Here is a 25,187-nt window from a genome sequence, read left to right as displayed (position 1 = left end):
CAAAGAGCACAAAACAAAAGCCTTCCCCCCACCCAAGATTTGAAAGTGTCTTGTCCCCTTATTGGTCCTTTGGGTCAGGTGCCAGCCAGGTTAACTGAGCTTCTTAACCCTTTACAGGTAACAGGATGTTGCCTCTGGTCAGGAGGGATTTTATCGCACTGTATACAGAAAGGTGGTTACCCTTCCCTTTATATTTATGACAGTCTGTTAACTATAAGCATCTGAGTAGCCCCAGAAGTCAATGGGCTAACTCGCATGCTTAATATTAAGCATTTGCTTAAGTGCTTTGCTGCATTGGTGCCAGAGTGTTCAGCAGTGCACCTTGAATGATCAAGCCCATATTCAACAGTTAACTTGAAAGTCTGTATCTCTTACACTTGTAACAGTGGAAACTCTACCCTCATTCTCCTCTTGGCTAATAATACAGGTAAGCTTGTGCCCCTCCTGTAGTCCTGATTAATGGTGGTTAGCACAATTACCAACCTTCATGCGGTAAATAAGCACCCCGACTTTCACAGTAAACCAAAAATCAAACTAATCCCATTTCAAAACAAGGCCAAAACATGCCAATCCCAAAGAACCCCAACACTCTATGTGACTAGATCCCCCTGGTACGCAGTCTGGGACTGCGGTGGGCCCGCTCTGCACCCCTGACTCTCTCCCCCCAGCCCTTGTCCCTGCTTGCTCCTTGCTCCTGCTGCCGGGAGCTGATAAAAAAAAAAGCAACAAGCTACAAGCCAAAAACTAGCCAACAAGCAACTCATAAGCCAATTAAGCCAAAAACAAGCCCAATTTCTGCATTTTTTTCATGGGTTTGGCAGGTCTAGTGGTAGTCCAGTTTCACCCTGATTAATGGCACTTGCTAACATTGCTGCATTCAGAAGCTCTGTTCTGTTTCCAGTTCATTTGTCACACCCATGTCTTGTAGCAAGATTTTAATATTGTTGGTTCCCAGCCCTATAAGAACATGCTTGGATAACCAAAGCTTGGATCTTACTTCTTCAATCCAAATCCATCTTCCTCTAAGGCAAATGGAACACTTTGCCTTAAACCCATTAGCTAGACCATGAAACTAACTGGTGTCTTTCATTCCCATTTTTAGCTCCAAAGCTAGCTCCTCAAAGAGATCAATGGCATCCTTTCACCTAGGAATAAGATCAAAAGATTCCTTTTGGATTCAGCAGATTCTAATCAGGTTTTCCTTTCCAAGTAATTGTGAGAGAGTAGTGCTGATAAGATGGCTCTCAGAATGACTTCAGACATTTTAGGTTCCATGTACACCTTCAGTAAATACCTTCTCATTTGGATGGCTAAGGCCACTAAAGCTGGCTTTGTTGTTCTTTGTTCAGAATGTCCTACCTACCCTGACTCACTCTCTAGTTCTTTTTAAAAGAAATTGGTGTTATCCTATTCTGAGTGTTCTGCTCTGGTTAACCATTTCAGATGAGTTCTTGCTTCTTCCTTTCACTGTCCCAGCTTTTTTCTTTTTTAAGGCACATTGTCAGTGTGTTTCCACTGATTATGGCTGAACGCAGCTGGGCAAATCATTCATCATGAATTAGTCAATCAATTAATTTAACTTTCTTTTTTGATTCATGAATTGTCTGCAAATAAAATCACAACTTTCTTTGATTTGTTTGTTGTGCAAATGTATTTGCCAGATATTTGCAGCAAACACTTTTGGCTGTAGATCATTTGCAACCAATTTGACACAAGTATTTGATATTATAGAAAGGAAAGATTGGTGATACTTTTCCAATCCCTGTCCACGCGAGTTAACAAAATGAAATACTGCTAACAGGAGGTTGTGCGGTTCTCTGAGCTCCATGGGGCTTTTTAGGCTTGTTTCTCCCTTGTTGGGGCTTGAACATTCCCATGGACTCAGCTGGGATATTTGGATTTGGCTCTTCCTTGATTGGGAACAAAAATAAAAAGGTAGCTTATTTTAAATGCCACAATGCCACCAAAATAAGACCTCACACTCAAGTAATGTGATTCTCCCTCTCCTTTCTTGAGGCTCATCTACAGGGGGTAATTTATCAACATAGCTGTGCTGATAATAATTCCCTTTGTGAACACTCTTATTTTGGAATAAGAGTATTCATCAGAGGCCTTTTACTGGCATAGCTATGTTGGTAAATTTTCTTGTATAGACAAGCCCTGAAATGAAGAAAGATACAATGAACATTGTTGATATTTTAAATTGTTATTGCTGGACATTTAAGTCAAAACCTCACCAAGACAAATGGTGCAATTCAGCCTGTCAGAGCTACTTTTTCAAGCTCTCTGTAGACTCATCTCTGCATCAGTTACACTAGATTCCCAGTTTTGAGGCTTGCTTTGCAACCATGGCAGCTGGAGCCTTTTTTATTTTTTTAATGAAAGCTAAGAGTTTGGAGAACAAGAGAGTTGTTTCAGAGAAGGATATGGGCACACACCAGCTGGTTTTGAGCCCTGGGTGTTAGCTAATTTTTAATAGAATCTCCTGAGCTGCTGAGCATAACTCTTATAATCAGATATCAAGGTGAATACTTGCTTTTGTGAGTTCAAAATGTTGTTTGTGGTGAATCTCTCTTAAAATGTGTTATTCCCATCAGTGTCCCCACCAATGGCCTTATGCTGACATTGTAAGCTCTTTGGACAGGTGCTGTCTTTTTTATTACTAGTGTTGGCTGACATTTAGTCATCAAAATTTTCTTGCTGAAAAATGGGGGTTAGTCAAAAATGATTTTTAGTGGCAAAATATTAAATGAAACTTTTTCATAGTTTCAGAGTGAAACTTTGGTTTCAGTTTAGCTTTCAACCCCCTCTCCCTCCCCCCCCCCGCCCCGCCACACACACACACAGTTCTGAAATCCCAAAATTTAGACTTTTGTATTTTCCTTCTCTCCCCATAACTTTTGCCACTGAATGCAGTAGAATGAATGGATAGGGCCTTTTTCTTTTCCTTTTTTTTCCACCTTGTAACTTTACAAACTTTCTCAACTTTGGAAAAGTTATAGTGGCAAAAGGGAAGAATAAGTCTCTGGAACTCTGTACAGTTTCAAAACTTCCTCAACTATTGAAAAATTTGAGTGGCAAAATTAGTTGGGGAAGATGCATTTCTGGTTATAAGACGCTGCTACACATAACAGCTCAATGTGACTGCTCTTATCTCTGTAATGCTTCAAAAATTACAGACACAAATAAAAGAAATGGGAGAAAACTGTCAGATACGTGGACTGTTAGTTTCAGCACTAAAGGGCCAAAATCTGTTCTTGTATGTGTATATTATTGCTAGGGTGCTACCAAATTTACAGTCCATTTTGGTCAATTTCACAGTCATAGGATTTTTTAAATTGCAAATGTCATGATTTCAGCTATTTAAATCTGAAATTTCATGGTGTTGTAATTGTAGGGGTCCTGGCCCAAAAAGGAGTTGTGGGGTGGGGGGGGCACAGGGTTATTGTAGAGGGGGTTGTGGTATTGCTAGCTTTACTTCTGTGTTGTTGCTGGTGACAGCGCTGCCTTCAGAGCTAGACAGCAAGAGAGTGGAGGCTGATCCCCAGCTCTGAAGGCAGAGCCACTGCCAGCAGCAGCGCAGAAGTAAGCATGGCATGGTATGGTATTGCCACCCTCACTTCTGCGCTGCTGCCTTCAGAGCTGGGTGGCCAGTGAGTGGCGGCTGCTGACTGAGGGCCCAGCTCTTCTGGCAGCAGCGCAGAAGTAAGCATGGCATGGAGTGGTATTACCACCCTTACTTCTGCGCTGCTGCTGGCAGGGTGCTGCCTTCAGAGCTGAGCGCTCAGCCAATAGCCACTGCTCTCTAGCTGCCCAGCTCTGAAGGCAGTGCAGAAGTAAGGATGGCAGTTCTGCAACCCCCTAAAATAATCTTGTGACCCCTTGCAACTCCCTTTTGGGTTAGGACTCCCAATTTGAGAAACACTGGTCTCGCCTGTGAAATCTGTATAGTATAGATTAAAAGCACATAAAAGACCAGATTTCATGGTCCGTGATGCGTTTTTCATGGCTCTGAATTTGATAGGGCCCTAATTACTACCTTAGACTTCAGAGGGACATCTGAACATAAATCTACCCAGGCTAAATTAAGACACAACTCTTGGATGCTTGGAATCCAGATGTTGAGTCTAAAGGGAATATACCAGTGAGTCAGAGCAACAGGTAATGGTGCAGCCACGTTTGATTTCTCCCTATCAGCTATTTCCTGAGGTGGACTTGGCCTGGATAATAAGATCATGGGCAGGGCTCAAATTGAACTGGAGTGCACTGCGTCAATGACCTGGCTTTTTTTTTTTTTTAAATTTGAAGCTGCTATCTTGGTCTCCAGAATATCCACTTTAATTTCTTTTTAAAAGTGAGTCACTAGCCCTTTTGGTTCCAGAGAAAAACTTGAAAATGTAAAACCAGCATGAACAGATGTAAAGACATCTGCTTGAGTCTGCAAAGAGCTGGGAACAGCAGCTCTGATGGGGTACTAGTTCTAATGCTCAGTGATGTTGATTTAAATGTCAATATGGTTAATGATTTCATGCTGTCAATGCATGTAAGAAAGCATATCATAGACCTGCACAATCTGTGGGGAGTGGCTAGTCATTTTCGTGCTGCAAGAGGATGGTATTTGGGAATTACACCTCTTTTCCTCCCAATCTGTCCCATGGAGCTAACAGGCCTGAGGGAAGGAACAGAATCCTGCAGTGCATTGGAGCCTCACCAAGGGGGAACCAAGCCCACTGAGGCATCTAAGCCCACCAATCAGCCAGCATCCCTTGCCTAGAACATCAGGAGGCCAGGTCCGTTATGGAGATGGGTGTGGAGCCAGGCATCCTTCTCCTTGGTTTTAGTGGCTGCTTTGTTATGGCTGTGTTAGAGACTGTCTGCAGACTCAGGCAGGTGTCATGATATCATTTACATTCAGGTCTCATTTTCAGACTCTTCTGGAGAGCCATAAGGGCTAGAAACAGGTTTATTTTTAAAAAGTTTCTTGATGTCACTCTGGGAGTCAGGAAACTAGGCCTGTGTTTACTGATGCCTTAATCTGGCCTGCCCAGGGTCTGCTTGAATCTTGCTGAGGGGAACCAAACCTGAGGAGCTCATTAGAACCTGTTTGATTATATTCTGAATATCTGCATAATCTGCTGAGAATGGTATATTGTTCTGGCATCTCAGGTGGGCCGTTCTTGGGGAGTACTTTTACACGACCTTGTGATTTACTTATTGTTGGGTTAGGGCAGCCAAGTCCAGTCCCCAGAATAAAGACATAGGCCCAATCAGTTTTGCCAACGCTGAGTGTTCAGAAATGATGAATCAGGCCTAGAGTTGCCAGCACTCCAGGATTGCCTTGGAGTCTCCAGGAATCAAAGATCAATCTTTAATTAAAGACTGTCATATGATGAAATCTCCAGGAATACATCCAACTGAAATTGGCAACAATATTCAGGCCCCCTAACATTCATGAGATTTAAAAAGAAATGTTTGGCTCTTATTTGCCTGGTTTGTTTCGGAACCTTTAGAGTACACTTGGGTCACATTTTCCAAGCTGTTCTCTGCAACCATAAAGGGCTAGAAGCATATTCTCTTTTAAATGAAAGCTGAGATTCTCACCTAATGACAAGATTCCCGGAACTAGGGACTGAAATAAATACCAAATATCCTGAGACTTGCAATAAAATAGGATGCTACTTGCTCAGTAAACAGCGCCAAATCTATTTATTACTAGAGCATGGTTCAGAGGCCGCTTCCTTCCTGACGTTATACCCACACCTAAACATCCTCACAGAGTCACTGTCTGAGACAAGGGCCCTTCCCTGCACCTGGGAGGAGCCACTTGTCTGTAGGAGGGCCAAGAAACATACACTGTCCCAGCCAGCAGCGTAAGTGTTATGGTACCACCACTTCACCCCATACCTCAATCTGAGCCCTAATCATAGGCACGTGAATAGGAGAAAGGGGTGTGTGTGTGTGTGTGAGAGAGAGAGAGAGAGCGCACACAGTCTCTGTAGGAAAAGGGAATCAAGAAGAGTTGTAGTGTTATAGCACTGCCAGTTACAAAGCTTCTTCAGGTGCCCTCTGTGCTGTGCTCATTACCCTTCACATTGTCAATGCATTCACTAAAACACCATAGACATAAACTGGTATTTGGGGCTCAGTCTTAGGAAAAACTCCCATTGTCTTCAGTGGGGCCAGAATGTGACCAGGACCCTCTGAGTTTTGACCCTAATTTAATAAGAATTGTTGGAAGTCACTTATCTACTAAATGCCTGAGCCTATTGAAGAATTAACGTTTAATAATAGCTAATCTTAGCAACCAATGAAAAAATAATTTTAGGTTTGATTGAACAGCTTTAGGACACATTAAAAAGAGATCCAGAGATGAATGATGAAAATATTTAAAGATGGGGATAGATTACTTTATAAAAAGAGCTTGGAAAGATTTAGACTGTTCAGTTTGGGGAGGAGATGAAGTGAGGATATGACAAAGGTATGCAAAATAATACAAAGAAGGTAAAACATGTGCTTCTACTTACTCTTGCTCATAATATAAAGGAAATAGTATATTATGTTAAAAGGCAGTATATTTAAAAATGAGGAGTGGAAATACTTATTTTATATAATGCATAATTAACCTCTGAACTCATGGCCACAAGATACCAATGAGGCCAAACATTTAGAAGGGTTAAAAAAAAGGGGGGGGATTTTTGCATGGATGAGAACATAAACATTTTTATTAGATAGTATTAAGACAAAATAAATATTGGGATATAAATCATTATGTTTAGGACACAATCTAGCTACAAACAGATTGGGTTAGGAAGAAATTTACCTGCTGGGCAGGGTATGCCATAATTGTCCAATATGGAATTTCTTGCTTCTTCCCCTGAAACATCTGATATTGGCCACTGTCAGAGACAGTAGATATGGCAATTCCAAAGCTAAACTCTGTGGAATATTGAAAATATCAGCACCTATCAGGCTCAACAGGAAATGGAAGAGCTCAGCAGTTAGTAATCATTATTAGTTATTATTGAGATTAAAAGATTAAAATAAAATGATTTTATTCAGATGATCTGTTCAAGGAATATATCTTGTTCTTGCAAAGGGATTGTCTGAATGATCTGATAGGTCTCTTGCCTCTCTCAACTACTCTCATCCTAATTTAGTGTCGATATTATCAACAGAATGACAGTACCTTCAGTATGAATGAAATACAAGTCCATTTTGATGTGGGCAGTCTGGATTTACTGTTTGGAGGAGTGACTTTTAAATTCTGGCATCTTGGCCTAATGTGGCTCAAAGTATTGGAGACTAATGTCATTTGAAAGAGGCTGGATTAGAGGGCATCTAAGGGTATGTCTACAGTTCGAAATTAGGTCGAATTTATAGAAGTTGGTTTTTTAGAAAGCGTTTTTATACAGTCGATTGTGTGTGTACCCATACAAATGCTCTAAGTGCATTTAGTTGGCGGAGTGCGCCCACAGTACCGAGGCAACTGTCAACTTCCGGAGCATTGCACTGTGGGTAGCTATCCCACAGTTCCCGCAGTCTCCGCCGCCCATTTGAATTCTGGGTTGAAATCCAAATGCCTGATGGGACAAAAACATTGTCGTGGGTGGTTCTGGAAATATATCATCAGGCCCCCCCCTCCTTCCCTCTCTCCGTGAAAGCAACGGCAGACAATCGTTTCACGCCTTTTTTCCTGGATTCCCCGTGCAGATGCCTTACCACGCAAGCATGGAGCCCGCTCAGCTCACCGTCACCGTATATCTCCTGGGTGCTGGCAGACGCGATACTGCATTGCTACACAGCAGCAGCTTATTGCCTTTTGGCAGCAGATGGTGCATTATGACTGGTAGCCATCGTCGTCGTACTCCTGGGTGGTCTTTTAGCCGACCTCAGTGAGGTCGGTCAGGGGTGCCTGGGCAGACATGGGAGTGACTCAGCCAGGTCATTTCCCTTTTTAAGTTTCATCTCATGGAGATTCAGTCCTGCCAGCAGTCATACTGCACCATCTTCTGGTGAGCACCCAGGAGATGACGATGGCTAGCAGTCGTACTGCACTGTCTGCTGCCAGCCTAAGATGTATAAAGATAGATGAAGTGGATCAAAACAAGAAATAGACCAGATTTGTTTTGTATTCTGTGACAGGGTTGGGCCAGATGGCTACAGGAGAGTGATAGAAGGCAGATATATTAGCCCCAGGTTAAGTAGGTCCCTTTTCCCTGGGTAAGGTAACAGGGAAGGTTCCAGAAAAATCAGGAACTTTTGGAAACAATTAAGGCAGACAGGCTGATTAGAACACCTGCAGCCAATCAAGAAGCTGCTAGAATCAATTAAGGCAGACTAATCAGGTCACCTGGGTTTAAAAAGGAGCTCACTTCAGTTTGTGATGTGCGTGCGAGGAGCTGGGAGCAAGAGGCGCATGAAGCTGAGAGTGAAAAGTCTACTGGAAGACTGAAAAGTACAAGTATTATCAGACATCAGGAGAAAGGTCCTGTGGTGAGAATAAAGAAGGTGTTGGGCGGAGGCCCTGGGGAAGTAGCCCAGGGAGTTGTAGCTGTCACGCAGCTGTTACAGGAGCCACTGTAGACAGTTGCAATCCACAGGGTCCTGGGCTGGAACCCAGAGTAGAGGGCAGGCCCGGGTTCCTTCCATCCCTCCATCCCCCCAACTCCCTACTTGATACCGGAGGAGTTGACCTGGAGTGTGGGTTTCACCAGAGGGGAATATCTCTGGCCTGTTCTCCTATCCACTAGGTGGATCAGCAGAGACTGCAGGGATTGTTCTTCCTTTTCCCCATGCTGGCCAGTGATGAGGCTAACTGAGCGAATGGCAGATTTGAGCCATCAAAGTGGCCAAACTGAGGGCTGCTGTGAACCTCTGAGGCAAGCAAATCCGCCAATAAGTGTAGGACCCACCAAGGCAGAGGAGGAACTTTGTCACAATTCATTTGTATTCATTTTCTTCCCCTCTCTCCCTCCCTCCATGAAATCAATGGCCTGCTAAACCCAGGGTTTTGAGTTCTATTCTTGAGGGGGCCATTCTGTTTCTCCTTGATGCAAAGCCACCCCCTTTGTTGGTTTTAATTCCCTGTAAGCCAACCCTTTAAGCCATGTTGTCAGTCGCCCCTCCCTCCGTCAGAGCAACGGCAGACAATTGTTTTGCACCTTTTTTCAGCGCAGACGACACAGCACTGGGAACATGGAGCCTGCTCAGATCGCCACGGCAATTGTGAGCACTATAAACACCATGTGCATTATCCAACAGGAGATACAGAACTATAACTTGTAACAAAAGCGAAACTAGGCGAGGAGGTGACTGCAGCATGGTGACAAGAGTGATGAGGACATGGACATAGACTTCTCACAAAGTACGGGCTCCTGCAGTGTGCACATCCTGGTATCAATTGGGCAGTTCATGGCGTGGAATGCCAATTCTGGGCCCGGGAAACAAGCACAGGCTGGTGGGACCGCATAGTGTTGCAGGTCTGGGACGATTCCCAGTGGCTGCGAAACTTTCGCATGCGTAAGAGCACTTTCATGGAACTTTGTGACTTGCTTTTCCCTGCCCTGAAGCACAAGAATACCAAGATGAGAGCAGCCCTCACAGTTGAGAAGCGAGTGGCGATAGCCCTGTGGAAGCTTGCAACGCCAGACAGCTACCAGTCAGTCGGGATCAATTTGGAGTGGGCAAATCTACTGTGGGGGCTGCTGTGATGCAAGTAGCCAACACAATCACTGAGCTGCTGATATCAAGGGTAGTGACTCTGGGAAATGTGCAGGTCATAGTGCATGGCTTTGCTGCAATGGGATTCCCTAACTGTGGTGGGGCGATAGATGGAACCCATATCCCTATCCTGGCACCAGAGCACCAGGGCAGCGAGTATATAAACCAAAAGGGGTACTTTTCAATGGTGCTGCAAGCACTGGTGGATCACAAGGGATGTTTCACCAACATCAACGTGGGATGGCCAGAAAAGATACATGACGCTTGCATCTTCAGGAACTCTGGTCTGTTTCAATAGCTGCAGCAAGGGACTTACTTTCCAGACCAGAAAATAACCATTGGGGATGTTGAAATGCCTATAGTTATCCTTGGGGACCCAGCCTACTCCTTAATGCCATGGCTCATGAAGCCATACACAGGCACCCTGGATAGTAGTCAGGAGCTGTTCAACTATAGGCTGAGCAAGTGCAGAATGGTGGTAGAATGTGCATTTGGGTGTTTAAAAGTGCGCTGGCGCAGTTTACTGGGTCATTTAGACCTCAGCGAAACCAATATTCCCATTTTTGTTATTGCTTGCTGTGCGCTCCACAATATCTGTGAGAGTAAGGAGGAGACATTTATGGCAGGGTGGGAGGTTGAGGCAAATCGCCTGGCCGCTGATTACGCGCAGCCAGACACCAGGGCTGTTAGAAGAGTACAGAAGGGTGTGGTGCGCACCAGAGAAGCTTTGGAAACCAGTTTCAGAAATGGCCAGGCTATGGTGTGAAAGTTCTGTTTGTTTCCCCTTGATGGAATGCCCCCCCACCCCTGTTTCACTCTACTTTCCTGTAAGCTAAGCACCCTCCCCTCCCCCCTTCGATCACTGCTTGCAGAGGCAATAAAGTCATTGTTGCTTCACATTCATGCATTCTTTATTAATTCATCAGACAAATAGGGGGATAACTGCCAAGGTAGCCCGGGTGGGGTGGTGGAGGAGGGAAGGACAAGGCCACACAGCACTTTAAAACTTCAAAACTTATTGAATGCCAGCCTTCTGTTGCTTGGGCAATCCTTTGGGGTGGAGTGGCTGCGTGGCTGGAGACCCCCCAACGCATTCTTGGGCATCTGGGTGAGGAGGCTATGGAACTTGGGGAGGAGGGTGGTTGGTTACACAGGGGCTGTAGCGGCTGTCTGTGGTCCTGCTGCCTTTCCCGCAGCTCAACCATACGCTGGAGCATATGAGTTTGATCCTCCAGCAGCCAGAGCATTGACTCCTGCCTTCTTTCAGCAAGCTGCACCCCCTAGAATGGCATGCAGCTCATCATAGCAATGGCACGTCTGAACCAGAATGGCCGTTTGCCTCTCTGGTTTTTTGGTAGGCTTGCCTGAGCGTCTTCATTTTCACGTGGCACTGCTGTAGGTTCCTGTTATAGCCTCTGTCCTTCATGCCATTGGAGATTTTTTCAAATATTTTGGCATTTTGTCTTTTCGAATGGATTCTGCCAGCACAGATTCGTCTCCCCATACAGCAATCAGATCCTGTACCTCCCGTTCGGTCCATGCTGGAGCTCTTTGGCGATTCTGGGACTGCATGGTTTCCTGTGCTGATGGGCTCTGCATGGTGACCTGTGCAGGTGAGCTTGCCACGCTGGCCAAAAAGGAAATGAGATTCAAAAGTTCATGGGCCTTTTCCTGTCTATTTGGCCAGTGCATCTGAGTTGAGAGAGCTGTCCAGTGCGGTCACAATTGAGCACTCTGGGATAGCTCCCAGAGGCCAATACCGTCGAATTGTGTCCTACCTCACTACCCCAAATTTGACCCGGCAAGGCCCATTTCAGCGCTAATCCCCTTGTTGGGGGTGGAGTAAAGAAATTGATTTTAAGAGCCCTTTAAGTAGAAAAAAAGGGCTTTGTCGTGTGGATGGGTGCAGGGTTAAATTGAAGTAACGCTGCTAAATTTGACCTAAACTCGTAGCGTAGACCAGGCCTTAGTCTCTCACGGGGGGTCTGCAGTGCTGCCAGTCAGCAGAGCTATGGCAAGGGATGGAGTAAAGCTAAAAATTCATACCCGATGGGAGATATTTTTAAAGACCTGAACAGTGAAACAGTTAGGTTCTGCAGACACTAAACCCTGCCAACCCCTGGAATACAAGATTCAAGTCCAAATAATACCGACTTCTTTGGGGGTGGAGGGGGTGTAAGAATACCTGGTTAGAAACCTGCGAGAAGTTGTATGTCCATAAGAGTATTAAGCAAGCGATGCTCAAATATGAAATTGTTGTCTTCCCTCTTCTAAATCCAAATCTTAATTGCAACCTTGCAGAAAGCCTACAATATTAAAGCTATCATAGCCATGGCAACTGAAAGAAACATTAAATGGAATCCGCACAAGATTTTTTTAGTTGTTTGGGCTGCAGATGAGCATTTATTTGCAGCATCTGCAGATTGAAAGAGAACTTTCTGTGCATACCTCTGAGCAATTTTGCCCCACACACTGTTATCTCTTAACATTTTTTGTATCTCTATAATTAATTTCAACACAGGATGGTTGGTTAATCCACAGTCACAAACAAAAGTGCAAATTAAAATTTCAACACACATTTTACAATGGCCCATTTACATTTCAAAATTAAACACATAATAAAAACTTTTGTTTGTTATAATTGGGCTGATTTTTCTTAAAACCTAGTGATGAACATCTATTTAAATAGCCTCACAAAGATTTCACATTTAAGAAAACAGCGCTTCAAATGAGCTGCTTAAAATCACCTTCTATGCTTTGCATGATAATTGTAATGCAAAATAATAAACAGCATAGGGCCGCTACTACAACACTTCCAGGATGATAGGGTGCCATTTTTATAACGATAATTAGGCATTTAAAAACAACCAATACCAATTTAAAAACCCACCTGTTAGAAAAGAGTGCTTAAAGTAAGCTTGTTGAAATAATAAGTTTTGATTTGCCATTGCTAGATCTTCATGGGATATTTGTCCAAAGCTATTCAATTGTAGTGCTAAACTGGTGAAATTCATCTCTGTGCAAAGGGCCAGCCCAAGTTCTATTTACCAATGGTGCTGATATGTCACACGGGGATGAATTTTACCTCTTCATGTGCATTTATATGTGTGTATGTAGGTCAAGTCTAAACCTAGAAAAGGTTTGTTGGCATAGCTACACTGGCAAAGCTATAATGACAAACCCTATCAGTGGAGACACAACTTAAGCAAGCAAAAAGTGCTTTTTTTTTCTGGTACAGCTTATACTGGTTTCCAGAATAAAAAATAAGCTGTACCAGCAAAAGCACTTTTATGCCTGCATAACTGTGTCTACAGTTGGGCTTTTGCTGATATAGAAATGTCACCCAAAAACACACCCTTAACCGACATTACTATACCCACAAACATTTCTGGCATAGACCTGACCGTAGTGAAATGTGGACAGATTTTGTACGCCTGCTCACAACCCCATTGTATCAAAAGGAAACTGGTTTGCAATTTATATTGAGATTCCATTTGCAAATGGCTAAAAGGTCAATAAATGAATAATATATGTAATTAGCATGTGCAATATGTATCATTATAGATGGTCACAAGCACATCAGTAGATTGTGCTTACAAGCAGCCAGTTGTCCTGTTGGATTCCATAACTATCTAACAATTGATTAATTATTTCAACATCTTAACAACCCTTTGATAAAATATTCATAAAGACCTGCCCTTAATATAAATTGTCATCAAAAACTGAGACCCACTTTGCTCTCACCCCAGGAAAACTTCTTGCAGCATCTTTGACTTCTGTTTACTGGAACTATGTATAGGCGCCAGAATTGGTTCTTCTGGAAATAAAACATTAACAAAATAAGCTTAAAAGAATGGAATAAGTAGGAAAATGAGACAAAATAAGTTTTTTGGGCAAGGATCTGCTTAGACCTCTTAGCTATAGGGAACACATCTGCCAGACCTGTACTGCTTTGAATTCTTCCAGGGGTCTTTTGCTCAGAAACATTGACACAGTTCCACATGACAGTCTCATAAGGAAACTAGGGAAATGTGGTCCAGATTAAATTACCATAGCACAACCAGTTGAAAGATCATACTCAAAGAGTAGTTAACATCTGTATCACCTGGTGCTTTCCCTCTGCCTCCTGCTGCACTCCGAAACTGATGCTGAGCATCCTCCGCCTCCTCTGGTCCCCGTTGCTCTGGGCAGCCCTCCAGCCTGACACCCACTCTTCACAGTGTCTTCATGCTCCAAAGCCCTCTCCCCTACATTGACCCCTCCAGAGACTCATTCCCTCCAGGGCCCTGCCCTGCCAGAGACATGGCGATTTGGGAAAGAGGTGTGCAACAGCAGTTCAGGGTTGCTGGAGGAGAAGGTGGAGGGGGAAGCATTAGCACTTCCTTCCCTTCTCTACCCCATGCTATGCATCAGCAGGAGTCCCTCAGATGAGCTATGGGAGGTTTGTCTTGGTGGAGAAGTAACTACAGCACTAGACTGGGATTCAGAAGACCTGCACTCTATTCCCAGCTCTACCACTAGCCTGCTAGGTGAACTAAGGCAAGTCATTTCCTCACTGTTTGCCTTAGTTTCTCCATATGTGAAATGGAGATACCTTCTTTGTGAAGCACTTTGAGATCTACTGATGGAATGTGTTATTTGCCTATACACAAATGCAAGAAGCCTGGGAAACAAGCAGGGAGAACTGGAAGTCCTGACACAGTCAAGGAATTATGATGTGATTGGAATAACAGAGACTTGGTGGGATAACTCACATGACTGGAGTACTGTCATGGATGGATATAAACTGTTCAGGAAGGACAGGCAGGGCAGAAAAAGTGGGGGAGTTGCATTGTATGTAAAGGAGCAGTATGACTGCTCAGAGCTCCAGTATTAAACTGCAGAAAAACCTGAGAGTCTCTGGATTAAAGTTTAGAAGTGTGAGCAACAAGGGTGATGTCGTGATGGGAGTCTGCAATAGACCACCGGACCAGGGGGATGAGGTGAATGAGGCTTTCTTCCGGCAACTAATGGAAGTTACTATATCGCAGGCCCTGGTTCTCATGGGAGACTTCAATCACCCTGATATCTGCTGGGAGAGCAATACAGCGGTGCACAGACAATCCAGGAAGTTTTTGGAAAGTGTAGGGGACAATTTCCTGGTGCAAGTGCTGGAGGAACCAACTAGGGGCAGAGCTCTTCTTGACCTGCTGCTCACAAACATCGAAGAATTAGTAGGGGAAGCAAAAGTGGATGGGAACCTGGGAGGCAGTGACCATGAAATGGTCGAGTTCAGGATCCTGACAAAAGGAAGAAAGGAGAGCAGCAGAATACGGACCCTGGACTTCAAAAAAGCAGAGTTTGACTCCCTCAGGGAAGTGATGGGCAGGATCCCCTGGGAGAATAATATGAGGGGGAAAGGAGTCCAGGAGAGCTGGCTGTATTTTAAAGAATCCTTATTAAGGTTACAGGTACAAACCATCCCGATGTGTAGAAAGAATAGTAAATATGGCAGGCGACCAGCTTGGCTTAACAGTGAAATCCTTGCTGATCTTAAACACAAAAAAGAAGCTTACAAGAAGTGGAAGACTGGACAAATGACCAGGGGAGAGTATAAAGATATTGCTCAGGCATGCAGGAGTGAAATCAGGAAGGCACACCTATAGTTGCTGCTAGCAAGAGATGTTAAGAGTAACAAGAAGGGTTTCTTCAGGTATGATAGCAACAAGAAAGGAAAGTGTGGGCCCCTTAATGAATGAGGGAGGCAACCGAGTGACAGAGGATGTGGAAAGAGCTAATGTACTCAATGCTTTTTTTGCCTCTGTCTTCACGAACAAGGTCAGCTCCCAGACTGCTGCACTGGGCAGCACAGCATGGGGAGGAGGTGACCAGCCCTCTGTGGAGAAAGAAGTGGTTTGGGACTATTTAGAAAAGCTGGATGAGCACAAGTCCATGGGGCCGGATGCGCTGCATCCGAGAGTGCTAAAGGAGTTGGCGGATGTGATTGCAGAGCCATTGGCCATTATCTTTGAAAACTCTTGGAGATTGGGGGAAGTACCGGACGACTGGAAAAAGGCTAATGTAGTGCCCATCTTTAAAAAAGGGAAGAAGGAGGATCCTGGGAACAACAGGCCAGTCAACCTCATCTCAGTCCCTGGAAAAATCATGGAGCAGGTCCTCAAGGAATCAATTCTGAAGCACTTAGAGGAGAGGAAAGTGATCAGGAACAGTCAGCATGGATTCACCAAGGGCAAGTCATGCCTGACTAATCTAATTGCCTTCTATGATGAGATAACTGTCTCTGTGGATGAGGAAAAAGCAGTGGGAGTGTTATTCCTTGACTTTAGCAAAGCTTTTGACACGGTCTCCCACAGTATTCTTGCCAGCAAGTAAAAGAAGTATGGGCTGGATGAATGGACTATAAGGTGGATAGAAAGCTGGCTAGATTGTTGGGCTCAACGGGTAGTGATCAATGGCTCCACGTCTAGTTGGCAGCCGGTATCAAGTGGAGTGCCCCAAGGATCGGTCCTTGGGCTGGTTTTGTTCAATATCTTCATAAATGATCTGGAGGATTGTGCGGATGTCACTAAACTGGGAGGAGAGGTAGATATGCTGGAGGGTAGGGATAGGATACAGAGGGACCTACACAAATTAGAGGATTGGGCCAAAATAAAACTGATGAGGTTCAACAAGGACAAGTGCAGAGTCCTGCACTTAGGACGGAAGAATCCCATGCACCGCTACAGACTAGGGACCGAATGGCTCGGCATCAGTTCTGCAGAAAAGGACCTAGGGGTTACAGTGGACGAGAAGTTGGATATGAGTCAACAGTGTTCCTTGTTGCCAAGAAGGCCAATGGCATTTTGGGATGTATAAGTAGGGGCATTGCCAGCAGATCGAGGGACGTGATCGTTCCCCTCTATTCGACATTGGTGAGGCCTCATCTGGAGTACTGTGTCCAGTTTTGGGCCCCACACTACAAGAAGGATGTGGAAAAATTGGAAAGAGTCCAGTGGAGGGCAACAAAAATGATTAGGGGGCTGGAGCACATGACTTATGAGGAGAGGCTGAGGGAAATGGGATTATTTAGACTGCGGAAGAGAAGAATGAGGGGGGATTTGATAGCTGCTTTCAACTACCTGACAGGGGGTTCCAAACAAGATAGATCTAGACTGTTCTCAGTGGTAGCAGATGATAGAACGAGGAGAAATGGTCTCAAGTTGCAGTGGGGGAGGTTTAGGTTGAATAGTAGGAAAAACTTTTTCACTAGGAGGGTGGTGAAACACTGGAATGCGTTACCTAGAGAGGTGGTGGAATCTCCTTCCTTAGAAGTTTTTAAGGTCAGGCTTGACAAAGCCCTGGCTGGGATGATTTTGTTGGGGATCGGTCCTGCTTTGAGCAGGGGGTTGGACTAGATGACCTCCTGAGGTCCCTTCCAACCCTGATATTCTATGATTCTAGTTGTAAGTGATTTGCTCTCAAATTGGGAGGGCATATCTAATTTGGTCCCACAGGGGTCAGTCCTGGGTCTGGTACTATTCAATATTTTCATTAATGACTTGGATAATGGAATAAAGAGTATGCTTATTAAATTTGCAGATGACATCAAACTGGGAGGGGTTGCTAGAACTTTGTAGGACAGGTTTAAAATTCAAAAATGACCTTGACAAATCAGAGAATAGTCTGAATTCAACAAGATAAAATTCAAGAAGGGCCAGTGCAAAATACTTCATTTACGAAGAAAAAATCAAATACACAACTACAAAATGAGGAATAACTGCATAGGTGGTAGTACTGCTGAAAAGGATCTAGGGGTTACAGTGGACCCCAAACTGAAGATGAGTCATCATTGTGAGGCAAAATGTGCAAAAAATCAAATATGATTCTGGGGTATATTAACAGGAGATTTGTTTGTAAGACACCAGAGGTAATTGTCCTGCTCTACTCAACACTGGTGAGGCCCTAGCTGGAGTCCTGTGTCAAGTTCTGGGCACCACAAATAGGAATGATGTGGACAAATTGGAAAAGTCCAGAGGAGAGCAACAAAAATGATAAAAGGTTTGTACAACCTGACCTATGAGGAAAGGGTGAGCAAACTAGGAATGTTTATTCTTGAGAAAAGAAGACTGAGGGGTGACCTGGTACCAGTCTTCCAATATGTTAAAGGCTGTTATAAAGAGAATGGTAATTAATTGTTCTCTATGACCACTGAGGGTAGGACAAGAAGCTTAATCTGCAGCAAGGGATATTTAGGTTAGATATTAGGAAAAACTATGAGGGCAGTTAAACTCTGGAATAGGCTTCCAAGGAGGTTGTGGAGTCCCCATCTCTGGAAGCTTTTAAAAACAAGTTGGAAAATACCTGTCAGGGATGATCTAGGTTTGGTCTGCCTCAGTGCAGGGGGCTGAACACGGTGACTTCACCAGGTTCCTTCCAGCCCTACATTTCTATGATTTGTACCCAAATACAGGCCCCAATTCTGCAAAGGCTTTAGCACATGTGCAACTTAGGTCATGTAAGTAGTTCCAATGTGTCCACAAGCACCCTCAAATATTCAGTTTTTTCCTGTCTACAGCCCCCATTTTTAGCCTTTAGATCTTTAATAAGGGCCCGATCCTGAGGTTGTGACCCACACATAACTCACAGTAAAATCAATGGAAGTTTATTAGTGGTAACCCATACAGCACTATTGATTTACACTGCTTCACAAACTCAGGCTGAGACACAGATTCCCTGGTCTGAAGAGTTTAGAGTATCAGACAGTAGATATGACAGGTACTAACACTGCCTATATCCTGCTCTTCATCCATATTGTGGGTCTGCCAGATGCATCAATAGGGAGTTTGATGCAATTACACCAGTAGATTGTTTTCATGAAGGGATAGATTATGATCTAGCCCTACTCGTGGGGATAAGAAGAAATAATTCCCCAGACCCTGACCAGCTGCATGGGACCTTCCAAGATCTGGGGTCTGGGTACAGTAGGGAAAGCAGATACTATATTCTTGATACTTCCTTCCCACATGGAAGGGAGAGGAGTCATGGGTTTTCCCTGACAGTGCATTGATAACTGGAGCCAGCTGGCCAGGAGTGGGGGAGTAAACTGCACCATTTTCATGTGCCCTCTGGAGCATGAGACATATTGTGACTCTGCATCAGACATTTCTTTGCTGTGGCTTCTCCTAGGATAGTACAACTACCAGGGCTGAGCCTAAAGGCACAATCCAGTCCACAGTGATGAAGGTCATTAAATAAGACAACGGCAATATCAACATAGCTGAATATGTTCCTAGTTACTATATGAAGAAAATAGTCTCTCTGATGGAGTTCAGTATTTTAAAATATGATTTTAATTATAGATTCTTTGGAGCCTTTTTCAGTCACTTAGGGAAATCTGTGCCTTTCCAGTACTGAAGACTATTGTCAGATTGAATATTACTGAAAAGATCATTATTAAAAGTGATATTAGCTTTTTAATTTGTATTAGTTGCAACACAATGGCTTCAGAGTATTTTAGTTTCTGAGACTTAACTTTTCTGCCTTTTCTTTAACAGCATAGGTCCACATACGGCGAGCTATCATGTTACCAGCATAGGATTGACAAGGCAACTGAGCCAATGTAACGGGAGGATGGGAGTTACTATGCAAACACTTGTGTTAAGCCTCAGAGCATGCCCAGGGTGAACTGAGTATCTGTGGAAGTCTCATAGTCCAGTTTTACATGTGTTCAAGAGCCTTTCCATAGCACCTTTTGAAATTTCCAAGCAACATTTTTATGGGCCAAATGCTGGCTTGTTAGTAGCAAATGCCCATGCCAGAAAACATGTAGGGAAAATGCTCCAGGGGAAGATGGCTCTTGCACACCTGGCTCTTGAACATGGGCAAATTAGGCAGATCCAAAGCTATGACCATTCTATGCTGAAATGTTTTTCATGCAACAAAAGTATCACAAGTCACATAAGATAAAACTCATAAAAGTACTATCCCATAGATAAGTACCTCAACTAGTTAAGAAAAAGCCTCTGAAGAATACTTGAAGAAGGCAAAACCATTGCTAATTCTAATCTCACCCTGAGCTCCTAAAGAGAAGCTCTTATGATTACAGGCAGGGCTCAGACAGGCTGCAAGTGAAATAAACCTTCCAGTTAGTCCACCCAGCTAGCTTCCCATTTCCTTTTGCTTATAGGCAACTGCTGTATCACAGACCCATATCTTTGTTCCTGGGAGAATCAGTGTGTGCTTTTTCTTCAAGGCTACTAAAGGTAAACCAGTAAGTTAGAGAGCAAGGGTTGTATGGGAAGTGAGTGCAATGCATATCTCTAGAGTCAAATATCCTATCTGTTGAACGTATGTTTATGCATGAGGTCACCTTTTCCCTATGTGATGGCTACTATCTTGGTTATGTAATTTTCCTCTTAAGAGGGAGAACGTGGGGTCTCTTTTTACTGTTGGGTTTAATTAAACTAGTGTTTGTTAGTTTGCCCTTTTTAATGTTAAACCACTGTACATGGGAGTGTCCCTTTCTAAAATAGTCCTCTTCTGTACGTTTTTAAATGTGAAGGTCTGAGAGTAAACTGGGTTAGTTATTAGCCTATTAACTCGAAGGAGTGGGGCTGAAATATGACTCGGGTCATAGCTGAAATGTGTTTGCTTGTGTCTTGGCAATTTCTTTGGAGGATGAAGCCCTCCTCCCCCATGACTTAACTCCAGAGAAATCCAAGATTGGGTTTAGCAGGGTTGTGAAAGGCTTGGGATACATGTACATTTACTGAGCTATTTGAAGGAGTTTGGTTTTAAATCAGTCCTCTTGGATTTTCATGTTTGTGACCTCTTGAGAAACAACCTTTTGCTCCCAGAATTCTAAAAAGAGAAAAAATGAAGAAAGAGATGCAAAGAAAGTTGAACTAAGTCCGAATACGCACATATTTGGAGATTTTCAGTGATGTTAGGAATAAATTACCAGCTACAGATACACTTGATTCAGGTAGAATCAATCTGTTTTATTCTATTTTCACACAATTCCATTTATTCTTGCCTTTACCATTCATTAGAGGAAAAGGGGGGGGCAGGGAAATACTCAATATATGAAAAAGAAATGAGAGTTTTCAATATGGAAATAATAGTTGATATTTAATTGGGATCATATCTTAAATCTCTTCTTTCCCCCTACCAATGTTTTGTCTCTGTTCTTATAATTGTGTTTTCAGTGCAGAATTATCACCCACTGGTTTTCAATTACAGAGATGCTCATATTGATTCCCCCTTTAATTTTAACTCTCAGCTGAAAACTTACTCACTTAAGCCAATAAAAATGGATGCTGTGGTTAGCTGTAAACCCTTTTTAAAAATAATGTAGGTATAAAAAGCAGAATGATAAACTTATTATATGAATCTAGTGTGGAAATGGACTTCAAATCATTTGAACCCAAACCAATGGTCTTCATAAATATTTCTTTGTGGTAGCTCCCACGATGAAGTAAGTTGTACAAATACACAAGGGCATATCATCCCCCTGCCCTGAAGATTCTAAGGGCCTCGAAACTACAAACACTTATGCATATGGTTCTTTTTTAATTTTAAGTGCATGAGTAGTCCCATGACTTCCATGGAACTACACACGAGTATATATTATGCACATACATAAGTACTGGCCTAAAATGTAAACATACAAATAATATAAATTGTCATATGATCTTGATGCCAATATGCATTTAAGGCCCAATCCTGAGATATGTTGAGCACCTGTAATTCCCATTGATGTCAGTGGGAGTTGTGGGTGCTTAGGAACTCTCATTAGTTCTTTCCCAATGGCAAAACTCCCATTGTTCTTTTGGGGCTTGGTCCAAATTCAACCACACACTAAAAAGTCCTTTACATTTCAGATAGTGTGTGCATAATTTGAAAATGTCCAGAGATCAGTGGTTCCCTTAAATTAGACATACACCCTTTCATTATTTTTTTTTTTTTAAATCAAGTAATCTTAGATATTGGGGATGAGAGGAAATAGACTACAGGAAAATTTCCCCACATACAGAGAAAATTGTTCATTGGTGATTTGTCCATAGAAATATATACAAAGCATTAAAACTATTTCCAAAGATTCTTAGAACAGGCCTCAGATGAGGATGGAAACTTATCTTTTTAAGCACTTTTAAAGATTTAGAGCTCAGTCCAATGATGGTGAGTGCCCTGACTCCCAGTTCAAATCATGCAAACTTAGAACATCCTATATGAACTTATTATAAAGCATATACATTTATAGTCTTTGCCACCAAAGATGATGTAGCTGGAGCAAATATGTTGTATTGATCACAGTTTGAATTCCATGTATTATCTTTATATTTTCCTGTGTCTATTCAGTGGTCTTGCTTATGTTCTGTGTCTAATTTAAATCCATGACTGATGATCCTCTGTTACCTGTAAATATTTGAGGCAAGATTTTTATTTACGGAGTCCCTGAAATCAGTAGGCATTTGTGGGTCCTCTGCTCTTGAAAATTAAGCAACGTATATAGGTGACTAAATATGGATTTAGGAGCTTAACTGTAGGCATCTATTTTTGAAAATCTTGGCTTTAACTGATAGCGGTTGCTGGACTTGACAATGCACTTTTGGGTACAACACCTAGCCCCTAGGTGCCGTGCTGCCCAGTGGAATCCTCAGCCCTAAGTTAGGTGCGCAGGCTCCCCGTGCAATGCATGGGGAGAGTTAGGTGCCTAAGGAAGTCAGCAAGTTGAAGGCGGAGACAAGTAAGCTCGCCGGGGTAAAATGTAGAGCAGAGTGTGGGGCCTGAGCCCTCACCCTAAAAGGAATTTAGGCACTTAATGCCCATTCATCTGGGTCTCTAGGTGCCTGACTGATGGGCCAGAGATAAGCACCTCCCTTTGGTTGGGATTCTCAACTAGGTGCCTGCTCAGAAGAGCATTCATAAGCCCCTGACCTGGCTTAGGTTGCCCATGCCCTAGCAGCCAAATCCCCAGACCTTTCTTGTGGAAAAACAAGCAAGAGTGCCATACTGTTCTACAACCAATCCTCAGGTGGTTAGGGCACTCAGCTGGGATGTGGGAGGCCTTGGTTCAAGTCCCTGCTCCAAATTGTGCAGACCAGGCTCTCGATAATACCAAATGCTCTGACCACAAGGATGGGGGACAGTCACTCACCCCTGGCTGTCCTTTGGATGGCCATCAGGTCTTAGCCATGTTCTAAGAATGCCTTTGGGATTGGATCCCACTGTTGAGAGAGGCATGCCCCCACTAGTTTGAGAGTCATGCTTCCAGGCCCTAGGGGCTATGTCTTCAGCCAAGTCTCTGAGCAGCTCATTAGCTGTGGAGGCAGTGTCAGCACTTAGGCGTGCTTGCTGACTGGCAAAAGCTTAGGTGCCAGCAGGTTTAGGAAGCAGCTGAGTGGTGGTTTTTGAGAATGTCAAAGACGCCAAATTGGTGGACTCTGGTGCCTGAAGAGACATCTCAGTACCTGAATACTTGTGGCTCTGGTGCTAACTTCCCCCCCTCACTGTGGGTTGAATGCTTAATAACTTACGGTCCCAATCCCACCAAGACTTGAGTACATGCTTAACTCTATTCACTGTGAGAAATTCCACTGAAGTCAATGGGACTACTCAAAGCATGTAAAGTTAAGCATATGTGCATGTCTTCGCAAGATTGAGGCCTAAGGCAGTAATTAAGAAGGGGGACAAAGCGTGATATGAAACATGCAGTGGTGGTTCAGAGAGATGACTGGAACCTGATATCCTACATAAATCAATTGGTAGCAATATATTTAGCTTCAAATTCTCATCTGTTATTCTGGTGCAGTCCCTTTGACTGCAGTGAAGTTGTCCATTGTAAATGAGAGAGGACCTGTCGAGCAATGTTTTAGTCTCTAATAATCACCAAATTTACCAATTTATGGTAGCTTTTGGACAGGCAGATGTTGGTTGTGATATGCACAGCTAAAATGTATGACTTCACCAATTCAACTAGAGGACGAGTTAAGAAGGAAGTATTTAAATATATCAAAAACAAATGAAATTCTAGCAATTGTATAGATGCAATACTAGAAAGGAGGGTAAAATCACCAATCATAATGCAGAAAAGACAGAAGTGTTCAGTAAATGTTCTATATTTAGAAAAAAGCAGATATATTCTTCATACATTGATAAGGAAATACTTCCTATTCAGTTAGTAACTAGGGAGGATGTTAAACAGCAACTATTAAAGTTGAACATTTCCGTTTTCTGAACTGGATAACTTGTATCCAAACACATGAACAGAATTGGCAGAAGAGCTCTTTGAACCATTTATGCTGACTTCCAGCAAATTTTGGAACACTATGAAAATTCTAGCAAACTGGAAAATAAGTAATATTGTGCCAGTATTTCAAACGGGTAAATGGGATGCCCCGGGTAACTATAGGGTGGTTAGCCTGATATTGATTTCGGGCAAAATCTTGGAAAGACTGATATAGGAAACAGTCAGTAAAGAATTAAAAGATGGTAACATAATTTTGGGGGCAGGTATTGTCTCTTTGTTCTGTTTGTACAGCATCGAGCAGGTCTATGATTGGGCATTACTGCATAATCACAAGTTTGATAACGGTAACTGCGTTGACATAATAGACTTCTGTAAGGATTAGATTTATCCTGGATGACATTGCCTTTTTTTTTTTTAAATTGTAGTCAAAATCAATATAGACCATATTAAATAGATTGAAAACTGCTGAACTGATCCTAAACATTAATTGTAAATGAGGAATCATCATCCAATGGGATTGTTTCTAGTGGGGTCCTAATTGGAATCTGTTCTCAGCTTAGTGCTATTCAATATCTTTGTCAACGATCTGGTAAAGTCTGCAGATAACACAGAATTTGGTGGAGTGATAAATAATGTTGGGGACAAGTCATTTATACAGACAGACTTGGATCGCTGGGTTCATTTGAACAACACGTGTTTTAACACAGCCAAATTCAACGTCCTATCTAGTAACAAAGATGTAAGTCACATTTATGACATAAGGACTGTGTCTGGTAAAGCAATGACTCTGAAGAGGACTTGAGGTAATGGTAGGTAACAACTGAACATGAATGCCCAGCTGCTGCGGGAGCTAAGGGGGTTAACTTAATTCTTGGATTTTTTTGACGAGAGGGTTAAAAGGGGGTGATCACGGTTTAGAAGTACATAGATGGAGAAGAGATGTATGACAGTAGACAGCTTTTCAATCTAGCAGCAAAAGACAAAATGAGATCCAAGGGTTGGAAGCTGAAGCTAGAAAAATTCCAATAAGGCTCACATTTTTACCAGTGAGGGTAATTAACCACAGGAACAACTGACCAAGTGATGTTGTAGATTCTCAATGTGATGGTGGCAGGACTGAGGCCAGCTGTTGCCCAGGCTGCAGGCATTAGCTTAAAAACTGACAACCTTGTAGCTGGAGACCAGACCAAGTCACCTGTACGCTATTTTGCTCAAAATAGATTTTAGTCTTACAAGA

Source organism: Caretta caretta, chromosome 1 (genome assembly GCF_965140235.1).
Source record: "Caretta caretta isolate rCarCar2 chromosome 1, rCarCar1.hap1, whole genome shotgun sequence".
NCBI classification, from domain to species: Eukaryota; Metazoa; Chordata; order Testudines; family Cheloniidae; genus Caretta; species Caretta caretta.
This window is presented reverse-complemented; position numbering follows the sequence as displayed.